Genomic DNA, 23,519 nt, shown 5'->3' on the forward strand with positions numbered 1-23,519 from the left:
ATCATCAGCTGGGGTTGGATGGGACCTTAAAGGTCAGGCAGGGACCTGGTGAAGAGAGTCCAGACGAGGATGATGAGGATGAGCATAAGGATGGAGCACCTCTCTTGTGAGGAAAGGCTGAGAGCATTAAGGCTGTTCAACGTGGTGAAGAAGAAGGCTCTGGGGAATTTTATTGCAGGTTTTCCATGCTTAAAGGCAGTATATAAGAAAGATCAGGACACAGTCTGGTGTGATAGGGAAACAGGCAATGATTTTAAATTAAAGGAGGGTTGATAGATATAGGGAAGAGTTTTTGCACTAAGAAGGTGGTAAAACATTGACAGAGTTTGCCCAGGGAGATGTTGGAATGTTTCCACACCTGGAAATATTGAACAGGGCTCTAAGTGACCTGGTCTAGCTGAAGATGTCTCTGCTCACTGCAGAGGAGTTGTGCTACATGACCTTTAAAGGTCCCTTCTAGCCCAATTTATGCTATCTTCCTATGACAAGGAAAAAAAGACATAATTATTTTAAGGATTCAGATATGGGTTCTGCATATCTATAGAATAGAGGTCATGAATTTAGATCCAAGATATGCATTCAGACCTTCAGATAGTGAAAAACTTTTGCTGAAGTGCAGACATCTCTGCAACCATCTTGTATGTATCCCTCTTCATTTAATAATCCACAAGTAAGTTTATTCCTATCATTGGCAACAACAACAACAACAATGACAACAACAAGACTTACAATTTGTGTAAGTCTACATGAAAGATATTTTTGTACCTGATTATGTCTTGGGCATGTTTTGGTGCACCCTTGACTGCCACTGACTGAAATTTCTCAGCACCCTGTAGAGCAGGGCTCCTGTCTTGGAAGGCCAAGCAGAGGAGAAAGTGCAATGTTCACAGCATGTGCTCTTCATGGACCACATGCCAGCAACATCAGGATTTTCACAGTATTCCTTTGAGACATTTAGCTTCCACATCATGTAGTTGTGCTGAAGGTCAGCACAGAGGATGCAGCTTCAATTTTCTCTCATCTGGAGCTTCCAAACCAATGCTCTCTGTGGATTTGTGTTTCTAATCTCCCCAGGCTGTGGATATTTGACCAACTTTTAATCTCTCCCCGAGCTCTCCCTTGAGGTTCAGCCTGGGCATTCACTGAACAACCTGCCCTGGGCTGCTCACCTGACTACATGAGACAAGAAGGGCTACCAATCTTGCTGGGGTAAGGGAAGGAAGGAGAACTTGGGCTAGACCTTCCTTCTGTGGAAATAAAAGTTGTTTTGTTACTTCCAGAGTAAAAGTCTACATGCTGTTTTATTCAACAAATATGTTTCAACCAGTAAAAATTCACCTTAATGAGTTTTATGCACTTTAATTGAAGCTCTTGTGAAATTACTTCTGTTTCTCTTATTTTTTTCTGTGCTCTTTTTAAAAATTATTTTTATTTTCTTTTTCTTATATCCTGTTACAGCCCTTCTTAAAAACTAATGACCCAGGAAAACTCCTCCAGAGCTACAATAAAGGAAGGGAACAGATAAGAAAATCTCTGCATCTCCCTTAGAGCCAGTTCATCCTGCAGACATCTCCCAGTGGTTGTCATTAGCCCTAATGGAAAACAGCTGAGCCCCAGCACAGCTGTCCTGCTCTTCACCAGGCAGGTACTTGTGCCTGAAAGGGGATGGATTTGCAAATATTCCGTCTGTGTTACCAGTGTAAGATGTTTAACCACACAAACTTTCGTGCCATAGGGATAAGCTAAGCTCAAACTTCACTCCAGAAGGAAAACTTATCACTGCATGAAGAATTTCTTTTTTTCCCTTAAAGAACACATGCATAATGTGTGCAAGACTAATTTATGTCTGGTACCTCATATATAAACTAGTTATCAAGGAAATGTTTATACACAGGAAAGATACAAAGATAGCTCTAGGGGAAAGATACAAAGATAGCTCCAGGATGAAGCATAACCCATCCTTAAAAAGGCACCTAGCATAGGTAGGATGATTCACTATCTCTGGTGCCTTCCTTTCTCCATTGATGGTATGAAAACTAAGGACATGATTCATCTGATCTCAGTTAAATGTCAGATTAGAGGAGAGAGGAACTGTTCCCCTAAAATACCTGTTTCTCCAGTGATGACTATAAAAGAAAGGAAGAATGATGGTCTCAGGGACAGATATTCACTTTTCGTTAGATGAACCCCACTCTATTTATCTAAATATGTGATTCATGGATTTCTTGACGAGGACCAGGAGTTGAACTTCATGATCCTGCTGGCTCCTTCTCCACTCAGAACTGCGATTCTATCAAATTTTATAGGACTGAAGCTATGTAAGATCAATTCATTTGACATGATTGCACACCAAAAATGCATTAAATTCCAGCTGTTATAAGGTTTCCTCACTTTGCTTCCAGACTATTTTTGGACTTTTTATGCACACTGCATATCATCTTAGCCCCTTATTCTTCACTTGGTTTTGAGTTACAACCCCTACACAGAAGATCAGTACGGTCACATTGGATGAGATCAGAAATCCTCTCTGGAGTGATGGCCAAGAGAAGATCCCTTCCAGAAGAGAATAAGAACCTGAAAACATCTTTGTCACCTGTTACAGTCCCACAGCCAAATAGTTGTAGCTCAGGCACTTAAGAAACCTGTAGAAACATCAGCTGGGTTGGAAGTACCTATGCTCTATGAAATTCGCCAAGATGTAAAACACTTTCATGTTCCTCATTAGCACATAACTAGACTTTGAGAACTAGGGAGATTTGGGATGTTTATAGAACTGTCAGAGTCCTTTGGAACTGCATTTACATGGTGGTGACTTTGGTGACTTTAAACCACAGAAGTTTTCTTGATTGTTTTTTCTATGTGATTTTTAAAACCATTTTTATTTAGACCTATGTTACCTCTCTTACCAGGGGGGCATAACCTACCTCATTCTAAACCTCGACCTCATTTTCTCAGTGTCTTCTCTTTGTAAAGATAAAAATTCCTTAAAGAGGTTGGTGATGAAATCAAGGACTTGCTAGAGTATGTTACATAAACATGGGTTTTATTTCCAGATAAATTTCAGGCCTTACTGGAAGTCAAGGCTTAACTTTGAGCTGGATCTCCATTAAAAGGCAAATTTCTCTGACTGAGATATAAATAGATCTGTGTTCCTTTTCCATGAGTGTCAGAAAGTCACTGGAGGCACAGGTTACACCATGGGCTGTCTGTGGGCCAGGAGGGAGCCCATGACAGGAAAACAGCAATGCCTCATCTGTGCCACCCTGATGGATTGGGTATCTGAGTTTGATCAGGTAAGCATGCTGGAGCATCAGCCAGACCGAAACTTTGTGCAATATTTTATCTCCAGCACATAGTGCTTTAAAGCTCAGAATGTCATTAAACTCCAAGCTGACACAGGGAATGCCTAGTGGGATTAACCTTCAAAAACTAATTACCAAGGAGATCAACAGAAGGCAGCCTGCATCACCACAGTTGTGACAGCCTACTCGAGGAGTGAGTGGTGTCAGAAAACACTGAATAAAAAATCTGCTTCACTGCAGATCCTTCCCCCATGTAGGTAAAGTTTTCCAAAAGTTACTGATGACAGATCAATGGAAATCAGGTTTCTAATTACAGATAGGGGTCTGGGTACAATTGCTATGATAATTATTTTTATTTTATCCTTTTTCCTGTAGTTTAGAGGAAAGGTTTTGAATAAAATATTACACTAGCAACTAGGAAGGATCAACTCCCATATTAAAGAGAAGGGGTGGGCCTGGCTCATCTCATTTAGACACCCACTGAGCAAATAACCCTGAAGTTTCAGTGATGATTAGTGAAGAGATAAAGACATGATGAATATCTGATTTGTCTGAATCATCTAAGGCCAATAACATCTTCAAAATGCATGCCTTTTTTCCCCCTACTCTACCTCTCTTGAATATTAAAAGAGTCTATGATGGCTGCCTGGAATATCCAGTATGAGTTTTAAATGTGAGATGAATTCCAACTGCATACTAAACATACAGCACAAATAGATGCTGAGCTTATGAAAGGGGCAGTACTCCATCAGCTGCCAACCCCAAACCAATACAGATTAATATTACCTGGAAATCTTTTAATTGCTCCTCAAATTCCATGTCCCTTGGATCAACCTGATCTCAGGTGGTATGACAAAGAGCCAGGCAGCAGATTATGTTATACATCACCATATATATATATCTATATATGTTACACACATGTATATAGGCATGTAGGTTGTGTGTAGGTGTGTACAACTGTGTATAACAGGACAGTATAAAAGATAAAATGTTACGCATTATTTTATAGATAATAATTGTTTTGGTATTTATTGTATATATGTTTGTGTGTGTATATACAGAGAGAGAGATGTTTTATCACCGCTAATTTACTGCAGTTTCTGGACACAAAACTTTTAGACTTATGCAAGTAAAAAAGTCCTGAAGAAACAAAGAAGACAGCTTTTCTCAATTTTCTACAGATGCTATTAGGTTAACAATCTGTCTTGAATATCAAGGATACTAAATCTTGAACAAAACATTAGAAAGCAGAAATCCCAGAGTTCATACCAGCAAAGATAAAGAATTCCAGTTAGCTCAGAATTCTGCACAGTCTTGCAAGCCAGACACATTTCCAAAAGCTACCATATGATGCTGTGATCAGAATTCTTGGAACATGTATTAGTTATATAAATATTTTTAAATCAATCCGATGATAGCAGTAGTCCAGACCATGTCTTGACTTTAAGAGATCCTCAGGGAGGACTCAAAACAAATTAGTGCATTTAATTACCTTCCTGAAGTTCCCAAATAAAATAAATGCCTATTGAATTTCCCCCCTCTGTTTAAGTCTAAATTCACAAATGCTATTACATTTTAATTAAAGTTAACTCATTTTTTCATTTGGTGGTTATTCTATCTTGATTTCTTGTTTTTATTTTTTATTATTATTCTTACAATTGAATAAAGATGCTAATGGGGGATTAGTTTGTTATATCAGCTGACAGGCCCCAAGGATCTGTTCTGCTGTCTATGGATGCAGAACAATCCATGAGGATTGGGGGAATCCTTGTGTTGCCAGGAGTGATCCTCTTCCTTCTCAACCAGAGGCTGCACACTGCAGTGGCCCTGCACAACCCTAGAACCTGCACATTCCTGCCTTTGAGATGCTGCTTGTTTGCTTTGGGCCAGGCAAAATAAGGGGAAATTAGCTTTTACAGGATCCATTTACATGACCCACAGGGAGAGCTGTCTGGAGATGAATCAGCTTTGGAACAGGAGCATGGTATTTGATTGAGCATTGAAAATGTTCAAAATGCTTCAAAATGTTAATAAGGACATTGCACAATGTCTGGATAAGAGCAAAGGGATTTGTCTCTTTGAGGTTATTTAGTTTGACATTTCTAACATTAGAAAGATGGTGTTCAGCAGTGTCAGTTTATTCATTTGCAAAAAAAATAAAAACCAAAAAACAAAAAACAAAACACCTTAGATAATTCAATACTGGGTAAAGACTGTGAAAGGGAATCTTATATCCTCTTACAATGTGAAGTTACCAAAACTCAAACCATTGATGATCAGGCAAGTCAAAATGAAGCTATTCAAGTAACTCTTCTGACCCTAAAACAGCAAAAATCTTTATAAGTCATATTATTTCATCATTTTTTTGGGACTGTAATGAAGGGACACAAGTTAATCACCAGGCCTGCATAAAAATAAGGGTTCTATCTGTTAATGTTTACTTACATATTCCAGCTGGAGGAAAAAGCATAATCTCAGAAAATCTTTGACTTAAATTACATGATCTTTATACCAAACCCTTCCCTGAAGAGATGAAGCACTATAGTATCTTCATGAAATGCAGCAGAATAGATGAATTTTGGTGAGATTTATAGAAAGTAAACCAACATTAAACAGATTGATATTTATATTTTGAGCTCACTGACAGACCAGTGCACTGTAAGCTTACCCATGGATCAAGAATACAAAATTTCTGCTTTCCAGCTGCCTGCTTGTGGGGGGTTATCTTCAGCCTTATGAAAATGTTGTAGCCTCAGTGAGACAAAATTCTTTGAAGTTTAACTGAGCACAGATGTTTTCCTTAGGCTTTAATTGATAGCAGTGACAACCAAACTCTCTCTACAGTGTGACCCATGTTTTAAAAAAGATTTTCACAAATAGGGTAGGACTGAATCCTAAACGTGGTTTCTTTTCCAAAACTCTATCCCTAAAAGGTTCAAAAAGAAGGAAATGAATATAACACATTAACATATATACACGCCAGCGTATATCAGATAACATATCAACAGGAAGAAATCAAAAAATACAGAATATTTCATTCTTTAATCTTTTTCTTACTCTGAGCATTTGAACAAGATATCTTTCAGCAAAAAAGAAGCTGTGTTAATTTGGATTTTATTAAGTTTTCAATGTGGAATTTGTTTTACTGCTTTTAAGCAAGGCGCAGTGTTCATGATATAATGAGTTAATAGACTTCTTAACTCTGGAAAATTTGAAGGCAAATGTATTTGGCAAGATTTTTCTCTCTTTTTTTTAATTAAATTGATTTTTTGAAATCTTGGTTGATAACCATGAAAAAGGTAATGAACTAGGTTAAAATACTTGTATGTACAAGTCAGGCAGACCCTTATTTTCAAATTGTCCAACTGATTTCAACTTCACTGGGTCAACATTTGGAACTCAGTACAGAGACTGTCTGATACAGTTTAAGGAAAGTACATATGCTGAGGAAATGTTGAAAGTGGTTCTGTAAGAAAGGAGTGAATGGCATATTCTGGGTTTAGCTGTGTACTACAGCTAAGGTAGTAAGTAATTTTCATAAGCAGACCCAAGGGTACCTATTTTCTGCCCTTGGAAAATGTCATTGCAGTAAGCAATAGCTATGTGAAACAAAAAGAGGACATCTGTGTTTTCATGTGGACTAAATAAGCTCCCCACAGGGTTTGGGAACTCATGTGAGAGGCACTGGAGTCAGATGTTGGTAGGAAGCCCTGCTGGAAAGGACCTTCCAGCTCTCCCAGCACAGCATCTGCCTCCTGCTGGTACCAGCTGAACCCACACCACTGATTCCCTGCTCCTGCCTAATCTGGGTTTACAAATCCCTAAAGATGGAGACAGCTCAGCTCCTCAGGCAACCTCTTCTGATGTTGGACTGACTGTTCCCATCCCAGCTCAGCCAAGCTTGCTGAGAGCAGGAGCACAGGACCATGTGATGTAGAAGCACATGAGTGCCTGCAAGCTTCTGTGGGGCTCACAGCTCCACGCACAGCAAAGCTGTTCCCCCTGTCTGGTGTTGGTCCTCTCTGAGCCTCAGTGCCTGCTGTGGCACTGGTGAGGAAGGCTGGTGAGTCATTCCAGCCACCTACAATGCAGCAGAGCTGTGAGTCTATTTCTGCACACAGCCAACAGATGGGACAATTCACAAAAAACTAAATTTGGCAGCATTACTGGAAATCAACAGTCAATTAGGTAACTCAGTCTTATGAACAGAAGTGACTAAGGGCCATTAGATTATGAGAACCAAAGAAAATCAACTTCTTAACCCCAGAGGCACAACAACTCTATATAGGTTTCAAAATTGGCTTGTCTGAAGCAAGTAATCAAGAAAAGAAGGAAGTGATTTACTGAGGGGTTTAAAATAGAACAGGTTGGCCAACAACAACAGCAGCTTAGCTCTCCAGAGCACCTTGTGCTCGCATTGTACCTAAACCAAGCTTTGCATAATAGAGGAGAGTTCACTTCCACATGATTACAGTTATGGGGTCCCTGGAGGGAAAAGAACAAGCAAAGAGAGCAGGCTTTTCATCATCATTTATAAAGACTTTAGGGGGCTGTTTAAAATGGTGAAATGGTGCTTACCTCCTTTTAACAGCACTTTGAGGTACAGACCTTTTCAGAACACACTATTTAACTGTTTGGGATTATTACTGGTTAGGGTCTTTCCATTTAGCAACCTGCCTCATTTCAAAACCCTTCATATTTTCCCATTACCATACTAACTCTATTAAAAAAAAAAAAAAAAACTTTGCCTAATTAAAGTAACAAAGATCCCTGAATGCAAACATATTTAAAATCAAAAATAATTTTACAAGTAAATCTGAAAAGTACAATGCTGGTTCCTCTATTTAAATGGTAAATTGAAAATTAATACTTATGCAGACTAAATCAACTCATCTAATCATGGAATAAAAGGTAATTAAGTGGACCTGTCAAATGAGAGTTAGAGCTAAATAGAGCAACCCCTGATCCTGCAGAGTAAATCTTGACTTGTGTGATTAGCTGCTCTGCTTTACTTGAGGAAATGACTTGTGGCATCACACCCAGAAATTACTGCTTGATTCTGGAACTTGGACTGAATCTGCGCATCTCTGCAGCTCTATGATAGATGTAGAAATGCATATGTAAGCATCTCTTGAATCAGGCAGAATCCAAAATTAAAGTCATATATTCTATTCAGTGTCCAAATGAAAATCTCTGATTATTTGAATATGATATTACTTGCCTCTGGCATGAACAATGACACATTGAATTTCAACATGGAAATTCTATTATTTTGCACTTTCTGTTGTTTGCTCATTCTATTTTTGCTTCAGATGTAGCAGCTGTACAACAGAGAGTTGCTGGATGCACTCTCTGGGCTGGTGCTGTACTTTTAGAGACCATTGCCAGTTACAGGGGGTTTGGAAACAAGTGTTGCATTCCAGTTTGAGCCACGGACCTCAAGGAGATCTGTGTGTGATTGTGCTGTGTAAATCCATTTGGATTTCACACAGGTAAAGTCAGCTGATTAAGGACTCAGGAATATGAAGGAATCCTCCAAGGTTTCAACATGCTTCTCCTGCTATCTTGAAGAATCCATACTGCACTGTCCAGGGGTAAATGCTGATAAGGTTAGACAGGCTCCAAAGTCCATTTGGCTCGAAGAATTTTTCCATTTAGACATTCAGCCTAAACTAATCCTCTAGGAGCCCTCAAAAGCCAACAATGATGAAAAGCACATAAAAATTATTTTCATTTTACCTCTCTTTATCTCTCAGCTTAGGGCAACAAGAACCATTTCTCTCCTGAGGCCATGTAGAGCCCTTAGGCTGAACCTTAGCATCATCTTCCAGTGAACTTCCAATGGTTTGATGATTGAAATCAGGTCTATTATTACCCTATGTAGGAACACTATTCAGTTCCCTCATGAAGATGTAAAAGAATATTCAGGCTGTACAAAATTTTTGGATTAATATTTAAAATGACACCTTATGATCTCTCCTGCTGGAGAACGGGGAACTGAAGAGAACATATTGCAAATAGGGAAAAGGTTGGAGAGGTCAATCATCTTCTCTATGTACATCATAGAGTCCACAGCCAGTGCATGGATTTTTCCTCCCACTTCCCTGAAATGCAAAAAGCAATTATCCTGTAAGAGAATTATGTATTTAAAATGAGCCTCCTCTCTTTTTTTTTTTTTCCAAGAAGGGCAATTTTGCTGAAGGTTTATTTACTGGTATTCACACTTGAGTTCAAATGCCTGTCTTGACAACAGAAGGGAAGATAGAAGTTTCCTGACACTTTCATTCTCTTCCAGTGCCTCTGTGGACTTCAAGGGGTCTATGTTCATAGAAATATAAAGAAAATGTATAGGAAAATAACCCCTTCTGAGTACTTCACTTGAACTACAATTCTCTATTAGAAAATGTGGCAAGATGTGCAAATCAATACATTTTTCTGATCTCTAAAAGTCAGTGTTAGACATAGAAACAGCATTCTCCCCATTTTCTTAAATTTCTCGTAATAAAAAGGGACCCTCTGTACTTGGTATGTGTGCCTCTTTTATGAATTTAATTTATTTTTTTATGTATTCATAGTAGAAATATAAAATTTTACACTTTTTCCTAAATTTTTGCTATTTTCGTTTTTTTCCTATTAAAGGTTTTTTATTTTTTTTTTTCTATTTTGGTGAAGATGATGGGGATAATAGGGCTTTGAAAGGGAAGTGTTTTTTCCCAGTGAAATTTCTCAGTGAATTTTTTAAGTTCCAGACAGAGGATGGACCAAATAACCCCTTGACATTCCTTCCATCTTTACTTTTTATGTGATTCCACGATTTAAGATATTAAAAAATGGAACACCAAGTTTAACCAAATTGATTTTCTTAAGTCAGTATAAAAATTATTTACTTGAGCTCAAAGAAAATTAGGTCTCACTCACAATGGGTTCATACAAGCACCCCTACTTCTGAAGTAGAAAGTGAAGGATAAAAGAGCGTGCAACCCAGCAGCTCCAGTTTAATTATTTGCTTCCCTCTTCACTTCTTCTATGGTCTTAAATACCTTTCTCTGTGTTTCTGCAAATAAAATAGCAAAAATATCCACCTGCCAAGTGTTGATGTGAGGGGAAAACCATAAAAGCTCCTTAGATTCCCCAGTTATGCAAACCATGTATTTTTGCCACAGATAAAAGCCAAGATACATCGGTATATCTCTCTGTATAAACACATAATTTTACTTCCAGGCTGTAAAATATTGCACGTGGTTGAAAGCTGGAAAGGGACTGCTTCCCAACAGGGCACAAAAAGGCACCAATAGAACTTACAAACAAAGTAATCTTCCATGCTGGAGAACACGACATTATTTTCTGCAAATTTTGCCTGTGAGAACCTGAGAGACAACAGGTTTGTGGCAGCAGGAGGTGCCTCCAGCTGGCTCCACCTTGTGCCTAAGCTGCAATGAGGTTCTAACCTGGCATGCTGAAATGAACAGCTCTCAGAGTACAATACATTCCTGACACAGCTCTGCCTCCCAAAATTTTAAAGGTCAGTCTGAAAGTCTGAGGCAGACACATTCTACACACAGAAAAAGGCCTGACTCAAACTGGAAGAAATAACTTTGCTCTAAGAAATCTGATCAGCTAAAAAAAAATTGCATTTCCATGGCTTCTTAGCACCTCTGGTTTGAAGGCATGAGTTACCTAAAAGATTTATTGGTGTGATAAATACAGATCTTTACTACCTAGCCAATAATTTGAAACTTGCAGACTCAACTGCAAGAGAACGTGAAATGCCATAAAATAGCAAACTGGATTAGTTTCCCCCCGTATTCTGAATCATAGATGCAAAATAGCCTTTAAAAAGTTATGTCAGTCTATTTCCACCAAGCTCTTGCTACCTGCAAGAAGATCTCCCTACATAGGCTATAAAAGTTTCTGTTTCAAATAAATTTTTCATTTTAAAACCTGCTGAGACCACAACTCTCATTTCTGTTGGTAGGAGGTGTTGGTGTTATGCCTCTTTGAAAATCAGGCCACTTATTTTAGGCACATAAATATATTGGCCCAGGCTTCTTTGTGCCACTCTGGAGATGCAAAGCAGCCACATACCTGTCTTAGGTGGTCAATTAGGATGAGAATCTGGCTTGAAGCAAAAGCAAGACTTGTGAAATTAACTTGCTATAATATTTTTTTTCTTCTGATGTGCTATAAAATGTTTGCTAGGTGAGCTAGCTTTATCACCAAAATGTCTAGAGCTGAGGAAATGATCCAAAATCTTAAAGCTCTGGACTGAGATAAGTAGCCTGTCATAGCAGACTTAGCAAGTGATCATGCAAACCATAGGAAAAATACTCAGTGGCATAGAGAGAATGTCCTATTTACAGAAATGCTGTGTTACTTGCTTTTCGTGGAAATCAGAAGATTCAATGCCTTTGGGGTCTATTAAGCAAAGCTTTTAAGTGCAGCTGCAGTGCCAGCTCTCACTGCTTTACTGATATTGTAAGGATATTTGTTGCTTTGGAGAAGCACCTGGGTTAGTTTGAGTACTGGGAAATTTTTCTTTTGCAAGAAAAACGCGAACTTCTCACCAGCACTGTCACAGAAGGAAACCCGAAACAGTGGCCTAAGTCAAATATAATTGATCCAAAAGATTTGTGCATGTATACTGTACACATGCGTATTATATTTATTTATTTACACACATGCACATGCTAATAGTATCAGGAGAATCATGATTCAGGATGGGACCATGGTTAAGAGGTTTGTTTAAACAAGATTGTTTCATTGAATCCAGACTGAAGAGCCACAATTGGCAGATAATACCTACTAGCTTAGACACTTGAACTTCCCCTTCATCAGGCAGCAAAAACAGGCTGTTTTTTTAATAATTACCTTTTTTTTTTTTTTTTCAGGGGTAGGAAGACATTTGTAGGAGGATGCTATAACTTTTCTGCCTTCTAATGAGCACGAAGGGGTTTTTAGAAGGGGTAGATGTGGGGGTGTTCTTATGGAGAACATGTTTCCTGTCATTTCTCTTGAAAACAAGACCAAGGCTCAGTAGAAAAATTTGCATCTCATTTGGCCACAATAACCATAGTAGGATCTGTGTTTCACTAGAAATAGACATGAATGAATGAAGTGGCATTTTGTGCTTAAGAAGATGTAATATTTTTTTTCCCTGAAATACATTAAATCTGGCTACAGAACCTATAATTACAGCTCCTGCTATTACACAGTTATAATTATTGAGGGACTTTGCCATATGTCTTTGTAGCCTCAGAAATATGAAAACCTTGGCATAAAAATATAATGTATGAGATCATTTAAAGGATTTAAGGGCTTCTTATCACAGGTGCTTCTGGTATTTTACTGTAGACCAAAAGCAGAGTTCAGTGCCATTTCAGCTATTAATGTTGTGTATTGTTTCCATGGAAACTTCTCAACACGATTCTCATTGTGGGATCATCAAACCCATTGTTTAAATAATGCTTTTATAATAGGAAGCTATCAAGTAATAATGAAGCAATGAAAAGATTTCTTGTCATAAGGCAGACTGTCTAAGGAAAGCAGAAATCAAAAGGCAGGCTGCTTCTTGCACTAGAACACTTGGATAATGTGTATTTTGCAGCATGTTATAATGCAGGTTTATGGGGACAATTCAGCTGCTTTTTTTGAGAGACTAGCAGACAGGAATAAAATAAAAGGATCACTTAAAAATGCTTTTTTTTCTTATTAAGAGGTTTTGTTCTTAAGGAAGGTAAAGTATTATATTGGATATATAATATAATAGATACCAAACAGAGCAAGGCTGTTCATGGATTTCCTAAACTGTCATAGAAATCCAGGGTGCTACAAGACAGGCTCTTTCATAACAAAAGAATCCCTACATTTCCAAGGTTACACCAGAATCAATATCCCAGGCAGGAGTCACTCTTTGAAGGACAGCACTTGAGAATCAAAGAGTTTTACAGATATTCCTCCTTTCTCTGATGTCAAAAAATGCCTCTGGTCCACCAGGCTGTGGGATGGCTTCATCAGTGAGAGCTGAATTTTCTACAGGGCCCAGATTCCTTCCATTGCTTTTTGTCTTTCTCCACAAGGTCAATGTCAGAGACACTCTGAACTAATGGTTGCACCTCTGTGTGTTCTCCTTTGTCAAGAACTTGCTTTGCATGTTCAGAGCATTTCTGGAGTTTTTTTCAGGTTTAAAGTCAATGAAAGTGAAGGAAGAAACATGGTATTAAGAGAAAAGCTAAATCTAAGGAAAAGTAGAGCTGCAAATCAATAATGGTAGTGACTGTAATTCAAGACAAGGTTGGGAACTTGAGGAGGGAATTAATTTACAGCACTGCTAGTTTTTCTTAATAAGAAACCAGTTCTGCTGTGTCTTCTAATGAGATGCCACTGAATCATTTATATTTGTAAACTGCATGGCCTGGAGTAATTTTTTCTAAATTTAGTGAAAATATTTTTTTAATTTAGTGAAAATATATTTCTAATTTTGAGTTTGATTCTGTTCCATATTCTTGTAAAAAGTTGTTGCACTAATGTGCGATACAGATTTTTTAATTGCATTTTATGTGTGTTTCATTTTATTAAATTTTCAATAGCTTTGCTATTCAAGACATTGGAGACTAGTTTTGGGTTTCTAAATGATGATTTTGGAAGGTAATATAATATTAAAGAGTGTCAGGATAGCACATACATTACTTAAAAATCCAGATGGGCAACTGCAACAAACTCTTAACAAACTCTTAATACTCTCATTAGTATGCAATTCTGTAAAGTATCTTGCAAAAGACCAGCAACTTTTCCCATGATAGAGACTATATTTTTTAAAAATTACTATCAACATGCACCCATTCACTTTTCTGGCCTCTATTTTCACCACAAATTAAACTTAAATGACACCATTGTTAGATTTAATTCACTGAGCTCAGTGTAGAACTCTCCTAAATTTTTTCTTGGTTTGGTTTTTTGGGGGAAGCTTTCTGTTGGTATTGACTTGGGATGTATTTTCATAATTATTTTAAACCAGAGATAGCTAATTTCCTAGGTTCACCCCTTGCTCTTAATTATGAAGGCACAGTATGGCCAAATGAGACAGTTTTGTAGTAGGGGTGTATATACCCTGTCTGGGTATAATGTGCATTAATAGTTATAACTGTGTCTGTTTCGTTCTGTGCATTAGCTCTGAATATTCCCATTCACCTTTCATACAAGCCTGAACACTATTTCCTTTCCTTCTCTTGGACTGAAATAGGTTAAAAACAAAACTGACCCTTTCTCTGCAGATAATTTTGATGCCTTTTTCATTCATCTTCCAAAACTCCTAAACTTGTATTCAATTAGGAAATTGCAAATTAATAGCTTCAAAATTAATACTGACAATTCACAGGAAGGAAGAAGTTGAATTGCATTCATCACTTCTGTTTCTGGCCATAACACAATATCAGCTGGAGCCCACAAATCTGAGTAAGGATAGAAAATTGCCCAGCCCAAATCAGATCAGACCCTTCCTCTCTAATGAGTGCATGGAAAGCACTTTTAGCAGCACTGATTCATACATCACTCCTTTCTCATTTTTCAGCTTTGTTGGACACTCCTTGGATGCACCTGTAATGTACTTTTGACATTTACACTGGGATGAGATGATTAATTTCATAGAGATGCCTGATTTGCTATGATAATCAGTGGCCTTACTAAAAGGCTTTTAAGCAGCTAGCTTGGATAAATGTTGTTATTTTGTAGAGATAAGAAGCCTCCGTGCCTGCATCAGAGGCTGTGGTTTAACCTCATGTGTTGAATGCCAGAAAACAATTTCCAGAATGAATTCTGTTCCCTGCAACAAATGATTTTCCCCTAACAAATTGCAGGAAGAATGAAAACACCAAACAAAGGGCATCACAGCAACTCGATTAGCTACCAACAATTCCTTTGTAAGCCTTCATTTTTAATTGCTTTTGTGTCCCTCTCCCTTCATCATCCCCTGGTTAAAGAAGTATAAATGAGAGGTTAGACTCCCTCATGCTTCTCTGTTTAAAGACAGTCAATAATATGCCCTCCCCTTTCCTTAGCAGCTCTTGAATGCAAATTCTTCTTTCAGTAAGACTGACTCAGAGTTACCTCTGGAGATGTGGACTTTGTGATTGCCAGAAGATAATTGCTATGGCAAGTAAGAAGCTTGTTTATTTATTTTGATTGTTTTGCTCTGATCAACAGAAAAATAATAGTAATAGAAAAAATATCTGTTGATCTGGGGGTTTACTAAATGTTATTAGAGATAATGCAACCAAAACAAAATCAGCAGCCTGGTTTAATTAGCACTCCAATCCAACAGAATCAAGGATGGGAATTTTTAAACAAGTATTCATTTGCCAAAAATTCTCACAATTGTCTTGAAAAAATGAGGCTGTTATGGCCTCTAAAATGCCCTGTATATGATACTCTACTATGATACTCAGGAAGAAGCTGGATTTTAAATATTATAAGCATTTTCCAAAAGAGCACAAAGTCTTTGAATGTTAACTGATTGAACAATTTAAAGAAGGAGACCTTTCTGGGAAGAAAAAGAAAAAAAAAAGATTTTAAACAAAAATTTGGATTGTGGAAGAGATTTTCCGGCCAAGTACTGGAAGGCAGCAATATCACAAAATGTGTTGATGGGGACCTTTGTGAGGAGACAATCCAAGAGCTAAAACTTCTGAACAGAGATATGAAAACTCACTGCTGCTTGTGGATATTCTGCCTGGTGAGGTCTGGCAGTGTGCTGAGTTACAGGAGGGGTACCCGGGCAGTCCCTTATAAACACAGTCCAGGCTGTCATGGACTCTCTCCCAGTGCACCAGGAAAAGGAAGGACTTGCCAGAGTTAGAAATTCCTCTGATGATGTCACCCCACCCACTCTCTCTTCTTCCTCTATAACCACCAGTGTGGCCAGCAAAACAGCTCTTGAACAGCGACAAAACCAGTGTTACCTTAGGGGTCATAGCAAAAGCTAAATCCATGCAAACTTCTTGTGTCTCTGCTCTCAATTCCCATAGTTTCACAGAGCAGCTCTGATCCTTTTGTGATATGCCATGTTGAAATCAACACTACATCCAGGCCTTGGTTTTCAATATGTTTCATGGTCAAATGAAATTAAGCACCACGGATTAGGTGATCAGCAGGTCTAAAGTGACAGAACTCCTGAGTCCTGTTGCCAAACAATTCCCTGTTAGTGGTGATTTTTACAGACTAGCTCCTCAACTGCAATCTGTACTAAGAAGGAAGGCTTTTTAATCCATCATAACCTTCCTTGGAGTAATGCCTTTTTCACAATAGTGGGCTCTGGCCCTGTCAGTCAACTTAGTGCCTGGAATAACAATGAATGGTGAAGTATCTTCTCATCTCAAGAGCAGGCACTTACCTGCATAAATCTCTCATGTAGAGATAAGCAATAGCTATAAACCCAAATGGGCTTTCCTTCTGAAAGGTCAGGTTTTGAAAGGATTTCCTTAGTCCCCTGGAGCCTCAGCAAAAGATAACATTTCAGAACTTGTCTTTTGCTTTCTACTCTATTTAATTAAAGTGTGCTGTTCACTTTGATGAAAATATGTTCCCCTCATGATTAAAAGACTCTTTTGATTAGATTATTTTGCAAAAAAAAGTGGCCTGTAATAATAATAATAATAATAATAATAATAATAATAATAATAATAATAATAATAATAATAATAATTTTTTGAAACCACTTTCTCATCTGTTAAGAAATTGTAATTCAAATCTATATGGGAATTGACAGGTCCACAGCAAACCTCACCCACCAGTAGAATCTATTACTGTCACTGGTCACTAGAAGTCCTTCTAGGTGGATCACAATCTTGATCTCATGCTATAGAGAAAGAAAATGGGAAAATGCCAGTCTGAATTGGTGCTATGTATCTCAGCTAATCTTGTAGTCTGAAATGCAGGAAAATGCAATACAAAGAGCTGAACTGATGGGAGTCTTCTCTACTTTACCAGCTCAATAGTAACAAAAATACAGCATTAATGCTGAAAGAATAAATCTTCCTGTATGATTTCTATCTACCCCAGTAATTTCCTCATTAGTGTTTTTCTGAGATGACAATGAGCAAAAAAATCCTGGTCTAGGTGTCATTTTGTGAATCTGTAGTAGACATTTGCCAAGTTACAAAGAGCACCTTTGGTCTGCTTAAATGGTACATGAGAAGCTTGTAAAAAAATTGGAAATAAAACATATCTTTCTCTAGTTTGATTAGACTCTCCTTCCTTCTTTATTACTTAGGAAGAAAGGAGAATATTTACACAATAAAAATATAAGAATGTTTAATCTGCAATAGACTAGAGACACTGATGCTTTAACATCTGGGCTGCTTGTATCACAATAGTCCTTGGGGATGGAAATATTTGCTTTCCTACCAAAATTAGAATCAAATATCATTTCACAGTAAAGAGAAATTGCACTTTTTTTTTCTTCTGTAGCATCATAGAAGAGCTGAAATATTCACAAGAAAAAAAACCAACAACTTGTGTGACTAAAGATTATAATATTTGGCCTCAAAACCTATTGCTTGTTTTTTGCACTAAATTTCACATTCTAAAAGTTTCTATAAATGCTCACCGATATTTCTGAGAATAACCACAAAATTTGATTTTTTTTCTTTGTTGGCCAGTTAAAAGATTATGGTAAGGAGCTCATTTGTTATGTTAAACCCAAGCTCTCAACCCAATTTCCCCAGCTCATCTGGAAATTAATGCCTTCCTTAAACTTGTTTGATCCTGGTGTTTTGGAAGCAAAGGCCACAGTATATATGAATGACAGGCTTTTATCCCCATGGGGCTTAGCTGAAGTCACCATGCTGTGACCTGTGCTGGGTAAGACTTGGGTCCTTCAGAGGCAGCAGATAATGAAACACCAGGCTGCTCCATCAGCTGACTTCTCTGCTCATCAGCCCCAGCTAAAGGTCAGATGACATATCTCAGGTGACAGAAAAGAAATAAACTCAAGACATCATTTTCCCAGATCACTTCAAATGTGGAAGTAAATAAGGTAAATATTTTGTTGCAAGTCATTATCAAACTGCTGCTGGGTACAGTTTTTCTTTTTATTATTTTTTATATATATTTTGACTATCAAGTAATTGCTGAATCTGCACTTAATGCATATGTATTTTTGATATCTAATTGCACCAGGATAATATATCAAAGTGCTCCTTGAGCCAGAGCATATTCATAAAACCTCTTCTAGGACTGATGGCACAGAAAAAGCAGATAGGATTCCAGCAAAATCCTCAGGTCACAAATAAAAGTGACATGAATCAGAAAGACTCTTTTATGAGAGAAAAGCATGCTAAGGGAGTTTTAAATTACAGCCACTTCCAAGGAAAGGATTATTTAGAAATCTCAATCTCTCTGAATTGGTCCTGGAAACTCAGTCTTAAACATGATACCGAGCCACTTCAGTGCAGCCCACGCCAAAAGCAGTGAAAACTGAGAAGCCTCAGCACTTTAGCAGCTGTGCTCTGTGTGCAGCAGTGGGGAGCAGAGGCTTCAGAGTAACTGAGGTGCTCTCCTGGGACTTAGGGGAGTCAAGTTTTCATCCTGGATCTGCCACTAATCTGCTTTGAGCAACCTACACCCACCTCTGCTGGTTATTTAAATGACAGAGACTGTCACAACAGAAGGGATCTGCACACACTTCCCAGGACAATGAAGCTTTTCAGGGAACCTGACACAATTCCCTGCCCTGGACCTGGCTGGGGGGCTCTGGGGAGCTGCAGGCTCAGCCTTTGGGCAGGATCTGTGCACTGCTGCTCACAGCTGATCCCCCTGTTCCGTGCACAGTATCTTTATGTTACTTGCAGGTGGCTGCCTGCACACACAGCTGACATTTTCCTTCACTTATTTCAACACATGCAGGGAGGCATATTTTTCCCCCTTAAATTAAGAAAATATGTATTTCTTGCATTGAGAGGAATATGCTGGCAGCTGAATATAGTGGAACAGATTAGTGATCTTAAAATGGCACATTTTAAAAACCTAGTTGATTTTTAATATGCAGTTAGCAAGATATTGGTCTATAATACAGTTCTATATGTTGCTGTATGCCATGCAGGTCTAATATTATCCTATATTACCAAAGACATAGTACTATTTTTAAAACTCCTCATAAATATAAAATTTATTATTTTTTTCCCCTATACAAAAGCACAGTTTGTATGTTAACTTTAGTAACTGCATTTGTATGGAAGTGCTCTGACTTCAGTACATGGACATCTCCTCTCTATTCCTTCCCTTTCCTGCTTGTCATAGCAGAGAAGTAAAATATTGTCTCTGACCACAGGAACAAAAATAAATGTTGATTAAGATATTGATTTAAGGCCAAGAAAATTCCAAATTTCACTCTAATGGATTAAAACCGTGCAGTTTGAAAAAAAACATTACAGCCTGCAGAATGTTCTGATACAAAAATATCACCTACATAAATACTCAGGTTAGAGGAATCTTTTAGGTGTAAAACACCTAAGAAATAGGATAACTTCCCTTTCAGAAGATGTGGTTTCCATGAAAATTGCACTGGATCAGAGGTTTAAATTCTTTCATACATTACAGAGACAAAGTATATCTTCCACACTTGTAACAACACATAGTATGTCTGTTAACAAAAGGTTATTTAAAATAGCCCATGTATTCTTTGTTTTCTCATTCTTTTCATCAAGGAACATATTAAAAACATTTCCATAATGCAAACTCTTTTAAAAAATTACATGATTCAATAATATTATTAGATAGGAAAATCCTTTTGTTTCATTAGTTTCCCAAGAAAATCATGAAGAATAATTAAGAACTTATGGAATTCTATTTCAGGAAATTGCTGTTATGAGAAGAGTATCAGAGAGAAAGAAACCTAAAGAGCAACATTTCCTTTGTTCCATCTCTGCCCCCTTGAACAGTAAGATTCCTCATTTTACTGACACCCAGAGAGGTCTGACACCCTGCTCAAAATAAAAGAAACCATTGACAACAAGAGAAAAACTGGAAATTATCTAGTATGCCTTACTGGATCACAGTGCTTCTGAGTACCTAAGAAACCTGTAGCCCGGGATGTAGAAGTGTTGTGACATTAGCCTGTCAAATATTTCTGTGTTAAAGCTCTTGTTAGAGACTCATCAATAGTGGACTCTTCTGTCTGTAGAGCTGTTTATCATTTTCTGAATAATTTTGAAGCATTTTCTGAATAACTCTGTGAAGCATTTTCAGATCCTGAACATTTTATCCCCTTGTAGTATAAAGATATGGAATGCAGAGAAAAAGCCATATTTGTGCAGGACAGCACCCAATGGCTTGGAGAGCAGTGCTGGACAAAAGCTGTTTGCAAATAAACCCACAGAGGCCAACTACAACCTTCGATCTTCTCACCTAAATAATTCTGGTTTCCTACAAAACCGCTTTTTGCTGCAGCATTTCTAGATAATGAGGAAGCTTTAAGGCATACAAATACTAAAATAATTATTTTTGTAACTATTTTAATTTATAAAATAACACCATCATCTAATAAAGCTCAAGGTACAATTGCATATGCCTTAATACAGCGAAAAAAGAACTCGATAAACATATAGAATTTTGTGAGCATCCTGTATAGTGTAGGTCATTTGCAAAACATATTTGATTGACATATGCAAAAGATAATTAAATGCCTTTGCCATGGCCAGAAATAAAACCAAGCTAAGTGCAGAATAGTTTTCACAAAAAAATCAACAGATTGTTGGAAGATAATTTCCCTCTTTTCCAAAAATACCTTATATTTTGTCCTTTAAGGAAAGGATCAAATCCTATAGAAAGTGATGACCTGGAAAGGAGTCAGAGATCATGCTTATGAAATTACACTACATTCCTTGGGAGATGGAAGGAATCAATACAAGGGCAAGTTTATATGAAGAGTGTCCAAAAAGGAATACCTTGAAGTCTTTTCCTTATGGTTTTAGCTGCCAGTGGAATTCATTGTTGACTTCAAAAAATCTATAACAATATGTCTTACAATATGCACCTCCAGTCCATAGAGCAACAGCGAGTAATGGCTTCGTGCTAACCAGGAATGTGTTTTTAAAAATTTTTTAAAAATGAAGATTCCTACGAAGACAGGTGTTCACCAGAGCAGATGCTCTAAAGATGAGAATGTTCTCAGTCTAGAACCACCATGAAGGGAAGAGAGACCCCTACAAAGAGGCTGACCTTCTGTGCTGAGAGGGATAGGAATGGGTGGAATGTATATAAAAGACTGCTACAAGCTGTAAATGATTGTCTGAAGACAGTTTCAGGTGGAGACATTTTAAATTGGTAGTAGGTGTGTTTGTTTTGTTGTCTTGTGAACTAGCAGATGTGAGAGATCTGAAACTCGTCTGGCAGACATTGAAAGCAAACTTATTCCAGATAGACCCAGTCTTTGGAGGCTAAGTCCTGAATTTCTAGAAGCTTCCATTTTCTCTTTATGTCTATAACTGAGAGTCATTTGACATAAAATTACATAATGTTTGCCTTTATTTCTCCAGTTAATTGGTAGACTAACACTTTGAAAAATGTCATGCACTGTCTGTCACACCTCATTTGCATCGCTCTTCCTTCTTTACCTAAACACCTGCATGATTCCTTTCATTTAGATAGCTGGTATTTTGTCTTAAATCATAAAATATTTGTGTGAGAACAATTCAGAGAGGCGTGAAATAAAGTCGTTTCTAATGGCACGAGTTCTGAGGAACACTGCTCTCTCACAGCTCTGAGGATTACACGAGTTTGAGCAGTCCTCTGACCTTCAAAGCTTCTCAGGCAACCAGCAGCCATTAACTCCAGCAGGAGGCTAAACCCTGAATATATTGGAGTGGCGGTTTGACAGACTTACCTGAGTTCAAAGAGATGTTCAACAGCACAGCAAAGACTTGATCGCAAATTTTGGAAGGATTGTTGAACAAGAAAATAATCTCTTTCCCTTTATGTAGATGGGTGGAAAAGGCAGAGGATAAGTCTGGGTGGTTGGTATTTGAGCTTATCCTCTCTCAAGGACTGTTGTGCTGCTGCACTGCTGTGCATAGGCAGTTTGGAGATTAGGTTTTAGGTTAAGTGAGATATTGTCCCTAATCATGTTCCTGCCAGGGGACTCTCAGGGATGGCTTAGTGATGGTGCTGGCATGTTCAGAGCAAGTTAGTAAGTGAAAAAAACCACCAAGGTTCCCTTGTCATGCTGGTTCATGAGCCCTGGCAACACCAATAGTCAGTTTATCTAATTTTAGACACCTATATAATAAGCATCTGTATCAGAGTTAATTATTCAGAATATTTTAATAAGCAAGGGAAGCAAAAAAGCACCTCTAAGAAATGACACAGCTAATGGTTTTAGACATCTGCCTTGAAGCAAGAGGTAATCTATTTCTCTCCACTAGCTGTGGAGAATCTAGACAACTATCTTATGTTTTGTTCCCCCTGGTTTTGTACACCACTCTAGTGTATATTTGCCTAGATGATTGCTACAGATAGAACGCCCAACCTCCAGACTGTGAGGTGCCTGAATTTCACCCTCTGTCTGGCACCTCCTTCTAGGAGTGAAGTTGCATGATTGCAACTTTGGGCTCATGCTAAGAGGCGCTTCAATATTCAGGATACACAGATAGATCCAAGGTACAATGGTCTGCAGACTGTTCTGATGCTGTCCATCTTTTATATTGAAGATAAAGCATCTTAGATATTAGAACAAACCTTGGGACATCATTACAATGGACAGCACACAGCTTATTTGCACAGGAGCCAGACAAGGGTGTTAAAGTTTTAATCTACTTTCAAATTTTCTCATGTTTTAGGATTATTTATATGCCCTGAATGAGCACTTGCTGGCTGGTGGACAACAGGATGTCTACCAGGACATCATGTACAAATCCTTGTGAGGAGAGTAATGGAGAAGCCACCACATGCAACAGACACAGATTAGGCAAATGAATTTCGGGAAATTGCAGAATTTGTGGTGGGTCCTTTTTGAGGCCACAGAGATCACAGGCAGCCTGTAACACCAAGATCTGACAAGCACTGAATATCTTCTACAATTTAAACTACTGCACATCTGTGTGGGTCAAGATTTTTTTACTGTTATTTATTTGTTTGTTTATTTAGGTTACCAAAAGCATGTTACTGGCAAGTAAATTTATTGCTAGAAGGTTATTTTAACTTACATGAGCTTTTTCTTTGCTTCAGCAG

This window comes from Geospiza fortis, unplaced genomic scaffold (genome assembly GCF_000277835.1).
Source record: "Geospiza fortis unplaced genomic scaffold, GeoFor_1.0 scaffold428, whole genome shotgun sequence".
Classification (NCBI taxonomy): domain Eukaryota; kingdom Metazoa; phylum Chordata; class Aves; order Passeriformes; family Thraupidae; genus Geospiza; species Geospiza fortis.